The following is an 8,925-nucleotide window of genomic DNA, read 5'->3' as shown; positions in this document are numbered from 1 at the left end:
CACTGATTACAATCTTTTAAACATGTATACAATTAGATTGTTAGCTCCCAAACCAAGCCTCCTGGCTTTTTGCACATAAAATCACACTCAAAGTAGGGGGATCTGTGTCATGTTATAGGATAGAGGGGGACTCTATCTTACCATACAGAGAGGGGCCCGCGTTCACCACAAGACCCGTCAGGGGAAAAGGGGGAACATACTACTCACCATACCGGAACCAGGCGGGCACCAACTCCTGACAGTACCCCTCTCCACCGGGGCGGGAGGGCTGTCGACCGATATGGACGCCGTGACTCATGGTCTTTGGCGTTTCAGCGAGACGTTTAACTCGCGGGGTCAGTCCCTTAATGGGACTTTGTCGCGGCCGACCCAGCGCGGAGCTATGGCCTGCACGCGCTCGTAGGCTGAACTGGGGTGACCACCGGATCTCAACATCCAGCCCGTCGCCCAGTTCAGCTTTCTTGCTTGAAGATCTCACAGGAACACTGGAGAAAAAAAGCTGTCTAAAAAATCTTTTAAGAAAAAAATCTTGCCAGGACCGAAGATCCCAGCAAGGTATCTAGGTCCTTACTCCTAACTAGACAGAAAATAACTGATTTGCTGAGGCAGAGAGAGAGAGGATATACCCTCTGGGACTGCCCCTAGGGTGTGGCCAGAGCTTTTTAATTTCCTGTCTAGTCCTGCTCCTGTGGAGGCAACATAACCCGAAGGTGCTGTATCACCGAGGACTACGTCTGTCAATGAGCGATAGAGAAAAGCTGTTGTTGACTCCCAGCCTATGTTTCGTCTAGTCTCTGGGAGGGAAGGATGGTATAACGCTACCTGGATTGTTGCATGCTGTACCTGCCTATTTGGATTATTACCCGTTTTCCTGTCTACCAGCGGAGACCCTGTAGATTGAACTACTCCGCTACAATTGGTGGCAAGCGACGGGATTGCAAACCGCACAGCAGATCCACGATCGGCAGTAACTACCAAACAAAGAGGAGAGGCAGCAGCACAATGGAACGAGCCACTCGGATAAAACCAGCATTCGGGAAATATGTCAAAGGATACGAACGCTTGGTGAATGGAGGTGAACTATGCAGCATTGAACTACATTGAAGGAATTATTGCAAGCTAGAGGGGGAAACGCCAGCCACAAAACAAAAGCGACCCTTGTAGCAGAGCTCATGGAGGGAGACAGAGCAAACCCTGCAGCGGGCCCACAGGAGGCAGAACGCAGCGAATTTGACAAGGAGCTACAGAGCAGACTGGCCTACTACCCAGAGCCCCACTCAAGAGAAATACTGGACCGGCTGATGGTGGACGTACAGGAATACCTGGTGGTCATACACCAAGCAAGTCAGCGAGCCGGGGAGAGAGCTCCAACGCCTGTCCACATTACCCAGGGGAAGCCCAAGATTCCGTACCAGGCGTTTAAAAGCTATACCGAAACCGACGGCGAGGTAGATGATTACCTACAAGATTTTGAAAGGTTATGCCACCTGCACAATATCAGTGCGGAGGATTGAGTACCCCTACTGGCAGGGAGACTATCTGGTCGCGCAGCAGAGGCATACCGTGCCGTACCCGAGGAGGACAGTACAGACTATGCCAAGGTGAAGCAGGCCATTCTAGCTAGGTATGCGATTACCGCAGAGGCCTACCGCCTAAAGTTCCGAGATATTAAAAAGCTCACCAGAGACACTCACACAGAATGGGCGCACCGTCTACAACGAGTGGCAAAAGGATGGTTGGAAGCCACCCAAGTCAACACCCTAGAAGACCTGTTCCACCTAATGGTAATGGAGCAGTTCTTTAACGGGATACCCGCTCATCTGCAGAATTGGGTGCAAGATCGGACACCCCACACTCTACAAGACGCAGCCAAGTTAGCGGGTGAGTTCCAAGATACCAGGAGGGAACAGCGCACTCAACCAAGAGCAGCCTATGGACCTACAGCACCAGTACCAGCCGTAACCGCAGCCGTCCCAGCATGCCCGGGGGTAAGCGATAACACCTACACCCCCAGGTATCAGGCTCGCCCCCTGATACGATGCCACACCTGCAACCAGCAGGGACATATGCAGCGGGACTGCCCCCGCAACTGACCACGGCCTAGCTGGAATACCCCGGCACCCAACAACCGAGCAGCGGTTCATTGTGCCCAAGCGGAACCCTACAGAGTACCCGAGGTCCCAGCTTCCACCGAGGAACCTCTGGGTACGCTACATGAAGTCAACCCTATCCAAGCGGCTTCTGACAACCGCCAAGGGCACCGACAAGAGGTACAGATGGAGGGGAGAAAGGTACAGGGGTTGCGAGACTCTAGAGCTACTATAACGCTGGTCCGCAACCACCTAGTACCCAAGGGCAACCTCACAGGGGAGTGTGTGGCAGTACGTGTAGCCGGGGGAGCGATCTACCAGATCCCCACTGCCAAGGTACACCTGAATTGGGGAGCGGGGAATGGGAATGTGGAGGTGGGCATGATGCAGGATTTACCCGCAGACGTTATTTTGGGCAACGACCTGGGGGAGCTGACTTCAGCTTTTGTTCCCCAGTCTACCATCCATGAAGCTTATCCGGTTGGGACCCGGCAGCAGGATCGCACCACAGGACCACTACTACCACAGAGGGGGCGAAACTCCTCCAAACACCAGACACCCGTCCCGCAGTGGGGTACAGTGCCACAGGTGCAAGCAGTTTGGGCACTATCGACGAGACTGTACCCAGAGCAGGAACCAAGCTGCAGGGATCCGACCAGGGTCACCCCCTTCAGCACGGACAACGGTCCCCTACTATCCCACAGAGGTTCCCCCAGTCGTACCCAGGTTCAAACACACCGAGGAGCAATGGGGTACCCTTCATGAAGCTAACCCGGTGCAAGCCGCTACGGAGAACCAACAGCATCATCTACAATCGGTCCAGTTAAATGGAATGCCCGCTCAAGGTCTCCAAGACACGGGAGCCACTCTCACCTTGGTCAAGCGACACCTGGTCCCAGATGCCGCCCGAACCGGAGGCTCAGCAGTGGTACGGATGGCAGGGGGAGCAGTACACCGACTACCCACTGCGAGGGTCCACTTGAATTGGGGTGCCTGGTCAGGTCTGATTGATGTGGGGTTGATACGGGAGCTCCCCACCGACATCATACTGGGGAACGATCTAGGCCAGTTGCCCTCAGCGTTCCTGCCAGTCCAGATCCCAGGCCAACATCACGGAGACCTACTGGCCTTCTGAGGTACAGACGCTTTGTTTGGATTAAGAACAGTATTGAGCCCGGTTGGAGAAGATGGCAGAGAACAACCCGTAACCTACTTGAGCGGAGAGTTTCTCCCCAGGGAATGAAGCTTCAGCCCTACTTGTATGGACAACAGCTCACCCTACTCACGGATCACAACCCATTGGTATGGCTAAACTGAGTGGCAGGGGACAATGCCCGATTGTTGCGCTGGAGTTACAACCGTATGACTTTACTATTCACTACCGCCCCGGAAAACAGAATGGCAATGCTGACGGGTTATCGCGACAGACTGAACTGGAAAAATGATCTGTGAGTACTCCCCGGACATCCCCAAGCCGATCCGTTAGGATCAGACTGTGTATGCCGGCTTGGTTCTGGGGGAGCATTGTGGCAAACACAGCCACTGTATATTGTCCTTTGTGTATGCATTATGTTTATTGCATGTGTATACCTTTAAGAACCAAGTGTTTGTAATGTAATGCTACAGCCTTCTTCCCCATTCCCCCCCCCCTCCTGTTTCTGTGTCTAATTGTGTGGATTCATGACACAGACATTGGTCTGGACTGGAGACATCGCTCCGCAGGGGGTGTGTATTGAAAGACTGTCTGTTTCAAGGTACACATATTCAGTCCCCCATGTGCTGTACAGCCCCTGGAATGTCTGTGGAGAAGCCCCTTGCATGGGGAATCCCATAAATACTGAAAGCATGTGAATAAAAGTTGTTGTTGACTCCCAGCCTATGTTTCGTCTAGTCTCTGGGAGGGAAGGATGGTATAACGCTACCTGGATTGTTGCATGCTGTACCTGCCTATTTGGATTATTATAGTATAAGGTTGATTTAAGGAGCGTTTTGAATTTAAATTGCTACGGTGGGTCCCTTTATTTTAATAATACATGTTCGACCTAACCAAAAACATGCATATAGAAAGGTGTTCTGTTCAGGGGTCAGAACTATTGGATGGTTAGATGGTCGGAACAAATTTAGGGACGCAATGTAAAAAGTAAATAATAGCAATTTATTTGTAAACAAATCTTATGTAATTACATAACCGTTCAGATATTAGTCATGTATATAGTACAACCAGTATAAACAAGAAACAAGACATACAACATTAAACATAAAACAATTAACAGGGTACCGGCCGGTGCATAATAAAATGTCATCACAGGGCTACAATATATCAAAAATTGGAGTAGGTGGTATATACCACTATTCTATTCTTCCTGTGATGTGTTCCTGTGGACGTACGGGATGTTGAGGGTTAATTAATCACTTTATGCTTGGCTAAGCAGTGTGATTGGGAGTGTTGGGTGACAGGCTTGCCGGGATGGCTTTTCCTCCATTTAACATCATTTGTCAATGTCAGGGATGCAAAAGGATTTTTTCAGAGTCGGTACAGTGACCCGTATCTCTGGTGGCTTCTGCCGTTCACCTTTTTCCCCGTTGTGATGTAGTTGGGGTACCAGTTTTTTTAGGGCTCTATGTATAACGGAACAGGTTCGTGGGGTGTGCTGTTTTTCCTTGGGTTTAAAAGGATAAAAATGCCGTTTTAAATCCTTCTCCTGTTCCTGAGGAGTGTATTTAACATGCAGGAAGGGGAGGTTGATTTCCTCTGTTGCGGCCGTATAGTGGAGTGTCAGGTATGTTCATTCAGAAGCATCATGTGGGGACTATGCCAATTGGCTGACATAGTGGCAGACCGAAACAATAAGACTGCTTAGACATCCCCCCACTAGGCAACCGAAGATGAATCAGAAAACACACTCTGCATAGTCCCCACATGATGCTTCTGAATTAACATACCTGACACTCCACTATACGGCCGCAACAGAGGAAATCAACCTCCCCTTCCTGCATGTTAAATAAATACACTCCTCAGGAACAGGAGAAGGATTTAAAACGGCATTTTTATCCTTTTAAACCCAAGGATAAACAGCACACCCCACGAACCTGTTTCGTTATACATAGAGACCTATTTGGATTATTACCTGTTTTCCTGTCTACCAGCGGAGACCCTGTAGATTGAACTACTCCGCTACAGACAGTTCTCACGACAGCTGTGAAGAGTTGACCGTGCATTTCCAGATGCAGGCTGGACCGTGATTGCCGAGCAGCAGAGGAGACAGGCTGGCAGGTTACTGGCAGATGGACAGCAGGCACTTGGCAGACTGAAGGTAGCTTGAGCACAGATGATGGGCACAGGCTCAGGGTCCTGAGCAGAGTCAGGCAATCGGTCATAGGCAGGCATGTCAGAAGCACAACTAAGACAGGAGCGTAGTCAAAGTCCAGGCCAGAGTCGGAAACGGTTAGACAGGTAGCAAAGGGAACAGGCACAGACGTAGTCAAGAGGCAAGCCAGGGGTCAATGCAGGCAGAGTTCAGATGGGGTCAAGGTAGATCAGGTCAACAGCAGGAGATCTGATACAGGAAATTATAGCAGGTATGCAAGTAACATTGTAGACCATAAGGCAATAAACCAGAGCATGAGTGCTGTTTAAATAGCCTACCTGACGCCTGCCTTAGTGGCGAGCTCATGAGCACGGCTCACAGTAATTCTGCGCTTGCGCACACATATGCGCCTGGGCACCATATGTCTTCTTGACAATGACAGTGATTGGTATAGGCAACAGGCAGAAATGTGGTCAATAAAAGGGCCAGGGTTAGTACAGTCAGCAGACAGAGGCAACACTGCACTGGTGTGGCAATTATAAGGAACACTCTTGCTGGCATACACTGGTCTGGTGACACTGGGACTGGTGTGGCGGTTGTCAGGAAAACTGTTGTTTGTGGCACTGGTTTAATGTGGTGGCAATCAGGAACACTAATTCTAGCTTCACTTGTCTGGCGACACTGTGGTTGGTGTTGCAGGTATTGGAGAATTTTCACTAGCTGCAATATTAGGGCTTGTTTAAGTGAGGTTAGGGGTGGTAAAACCTCACTGTTGATCCATTGTTTTATCACCCCTCAACTGCTATCCTTTTTAGCTGCAGAGGTCAGGGATGTACACATGCCGTGGTTGTAATGCTTTACTTCGCAGCTGTGGCAGGAATTATGCCCCGCTGTACTCCCTCCAATCATGTCCTACTCAAGTCAATAGGGTTGCTTGCACGTGGTCTAAGCAGGTAAAGCAGGTGGTGAGGAGGCGATACAATGCCTCCTCACTGCCTATCAAAATCTCTTTGAAGAGTGATCCGAACCTGGATGGTTTTTTAGAATGTATCGCGCATGTGAACAAGTTCTTATGGTGAAACTGACTGCTGTGGCTGTGACCAGGGACAATGACTACTGTGGCGGGGATCAGGGACACTGTAATTTGTGTGGCAGTCATAAAGGGCTCTGCAATTGGTGCAACAGTGATTGGGTGGGTGGCAGTGATTAGCGACACTAACTGGTAATTTTTTTTTACACACTTTCACCAGAGTAGTCTAGTGTCACAATAGAAGTGGTTAGTTTGTGTGTTTTGGTAGCCTGCCTGTCTCCTATCAGACCTGTAGGACAGAGCCAAGGAGGAATAAAACAGCACTTACCCTGGCTTTATGTTACAGGAGGCCATTGCTAGCTTATGCTTAGACACATAATAACACACACTAATACACATAGTAAAACCCAAACATACACACTAACACCATCTATACCAGTTCTCACATGTGTTGTTACAGGTCTCCACCTGCTCGTGCACCATGAGCCCTCAGTGTTTGCTTCTCCATTGGTTTACCTGCTCCTGCTGCCTGTAAGGGAGATGCACCTGTCACTGTTCATGGGGCTGATTTGCGGTGGTGGCACATTGCTCTCTCTGTGGCTGGTGTCCCCAGGTGGGGACAGAAGATGGCAGCTGTCAACAGCACAAAAATTAAAGAAAAAATGTGGGAGTTTGTGGCATTGGGAGTCAGGGCATTCATCAAACATCAGTGCTTGCGACGCCCATGGCAGGGAAATTTCACTGCTGTATATCCCAGACAAATAAAAAGTACAGGGCTGCCTCAGCCCTCCGGGCTCTACTAAATTATCACTTGTGGGTGGACTGACCCTTAAATTTAAATTCACTATCAACTGATTAGCCCTCCCCTAATACATATGGATTTGCATCCCTGTATAGAATAGCAAATACAATTTCTTTTTTTTTTTTTTCACTTGCAGTAGATGGGCTCTAAGGATCAGGAAAAAAAACCTCTCAGATCTGCGGCAGACATTGCTGAATAAAAGGCAGGTTTCTGGCCTTGGACCCAGAGTGTAGTCTATATTCAATAGAAAGAATCTAACAATAACTGCCTAGATTTATTAATATAATGCATAAAACAGCTGTCACAAGAGGAGGACACTACAATGATTACTGAGCTAAACCAAGAAGAATAACATAGCCTTAATGAAACAGTGCCACAAAGTGGCCAAACTAGCACATTGCACTATAAATAGAAAGCTGGAGCAAGTCAATTACTTGAAGCCATAGCATATATTTTGACAGGCTATCTTGTGGTGACAACCTGGCTTAAATGTATGTCTTGCAGGAACATCAGGCAGGTTGAGTAGTTATTTAGAATATTTAGGCTTGATATGAGACCCAGAATTCATCACACAAAGGTAGTAAAATAGGAACTAATTTTACATTTGCTGAAGTTAGGTGCAGTTAGTCAATTTAAGAAATAGGTCAATCCTCTTTTGGGGCCAAATCTCTATGGCCATCTTTTCTTTTTTTTTTTTTTTTGAAAAATGTATAGTTGAAATGCACATACGCCTTGTTAAAGGATGTATAATTTTGTTTAGTCAGCTCTGAGATTTACATTGCTATGTAAGACAGAGCAGTCAGGTTGGTAACCTCCCTAATGGCCACTGCAGTAAAGTATGACTCTCATGATGGTAATAAAATTAAATATGTATTGTTTAGATTGTCTCCTTAATGCTGCTAAGGCCTGTATCCCGACAATGTGGAAACAAAGCTCTCCCACCCTGCCAAATCCACTCCCTCCCTGTGGAATTCTATTGGCCCCAAAAATACAAAAAATATGTAGCAGAATACAAATTGGCCTAAAATGATGAAAAGATTTGATAGGGAATGTTGTATAGCAGAAAATAAAAAATATTGTTTGTTTTTTTTTTTTTCAGAATTGTCGCTCTTTTTATTTATTTTGTTTATAGCGCAAAAAGAAAAATCTCACAGGTGATCAAATACCACCAAAAGAAAGCTCTATTTGTGGGGAAAAAAAAGAACATCAATTTTATTTGGGTACAGCGTCGCACAACTGCGCAATTGTCAGTTAAAATAACACAGTGACGAATTGCAAAAAATAGCCTGGTCATGAAAGGGGGGAAATCTTCCGGTCCATAACTGATTAAATTAAAAGCAGGGAGATAGTACATCAGTGAGTGGTGGTGGACACAGCAACCTCCTCCCTTCCTCTGTATGGAGAGAGAGAAAGGGGAAAAAAGAGAGAGAGAGAGAGAGAGAAAGGGGAAAAAAAGAGAGAGAGAGAGAGAGAGAGAGAGAAAGGGGAAAAAAAGAGAGAGAGAGAGAGAGAGAGAGAGAAAGGGGGAAAAAAGAGAGAGAGAGAGAGAGAGAGAGAGAGGGGAAAAGAGAGAGAGAGAGAGAGAGGGGGGAAAAGAGAGAGAGAGAGAGAGAGAGAAAGGGGAAAAAAGAGAGAGAGAGAGAGAAAGGGGAAAAGAGAGAGAGAGAGAGAGAGAGAGAGAGAGAGAAAGGGGAA

The 8,925-nt window shown here is 47.7% G+C and overlaps 1 pseudogene across 1 annotated transcript in view; it reads left to right on the top strand.

The window, feature by feature from the left end:
* The first annotated feature begins 1,069 nt into the window (after positions 1 to 1,069).
* Positions 1,070 to 8,925, top strand: part of LOC309548029 — a 15,605-nt pseudogene continuing 7,749 nt past the window's right edge. The window contains exons 1-2 of the transcript in view: positions 1,070 to 2,664; positions 5,316 to 5,404. The product of the transcript in view is annotated as an uncharacterized misc_RNA (transcript). The remainder of the gene's footprint in view (positions 2,665 to 5,315; positions 5,405 to 8,925) is intronic.

This window comes from Pelophylax lessonae, assembly GCF_965119305.1.
Source record: "Pelophylax lessonae genome assembly, chromosome: 2".
In the NCBI taxonomy this organism is placed as follows: Eukaryota; Metazoa; Chordata; class Amphibia; order Anura; family Ranidae; genus Pelophylax; species Pelophylax lessonae.
The sequence above is the reverse complement of the archived record's forward strand: the minus strand, read 5'-3'. Positions and strand labels throughout refer to the sequence as shown.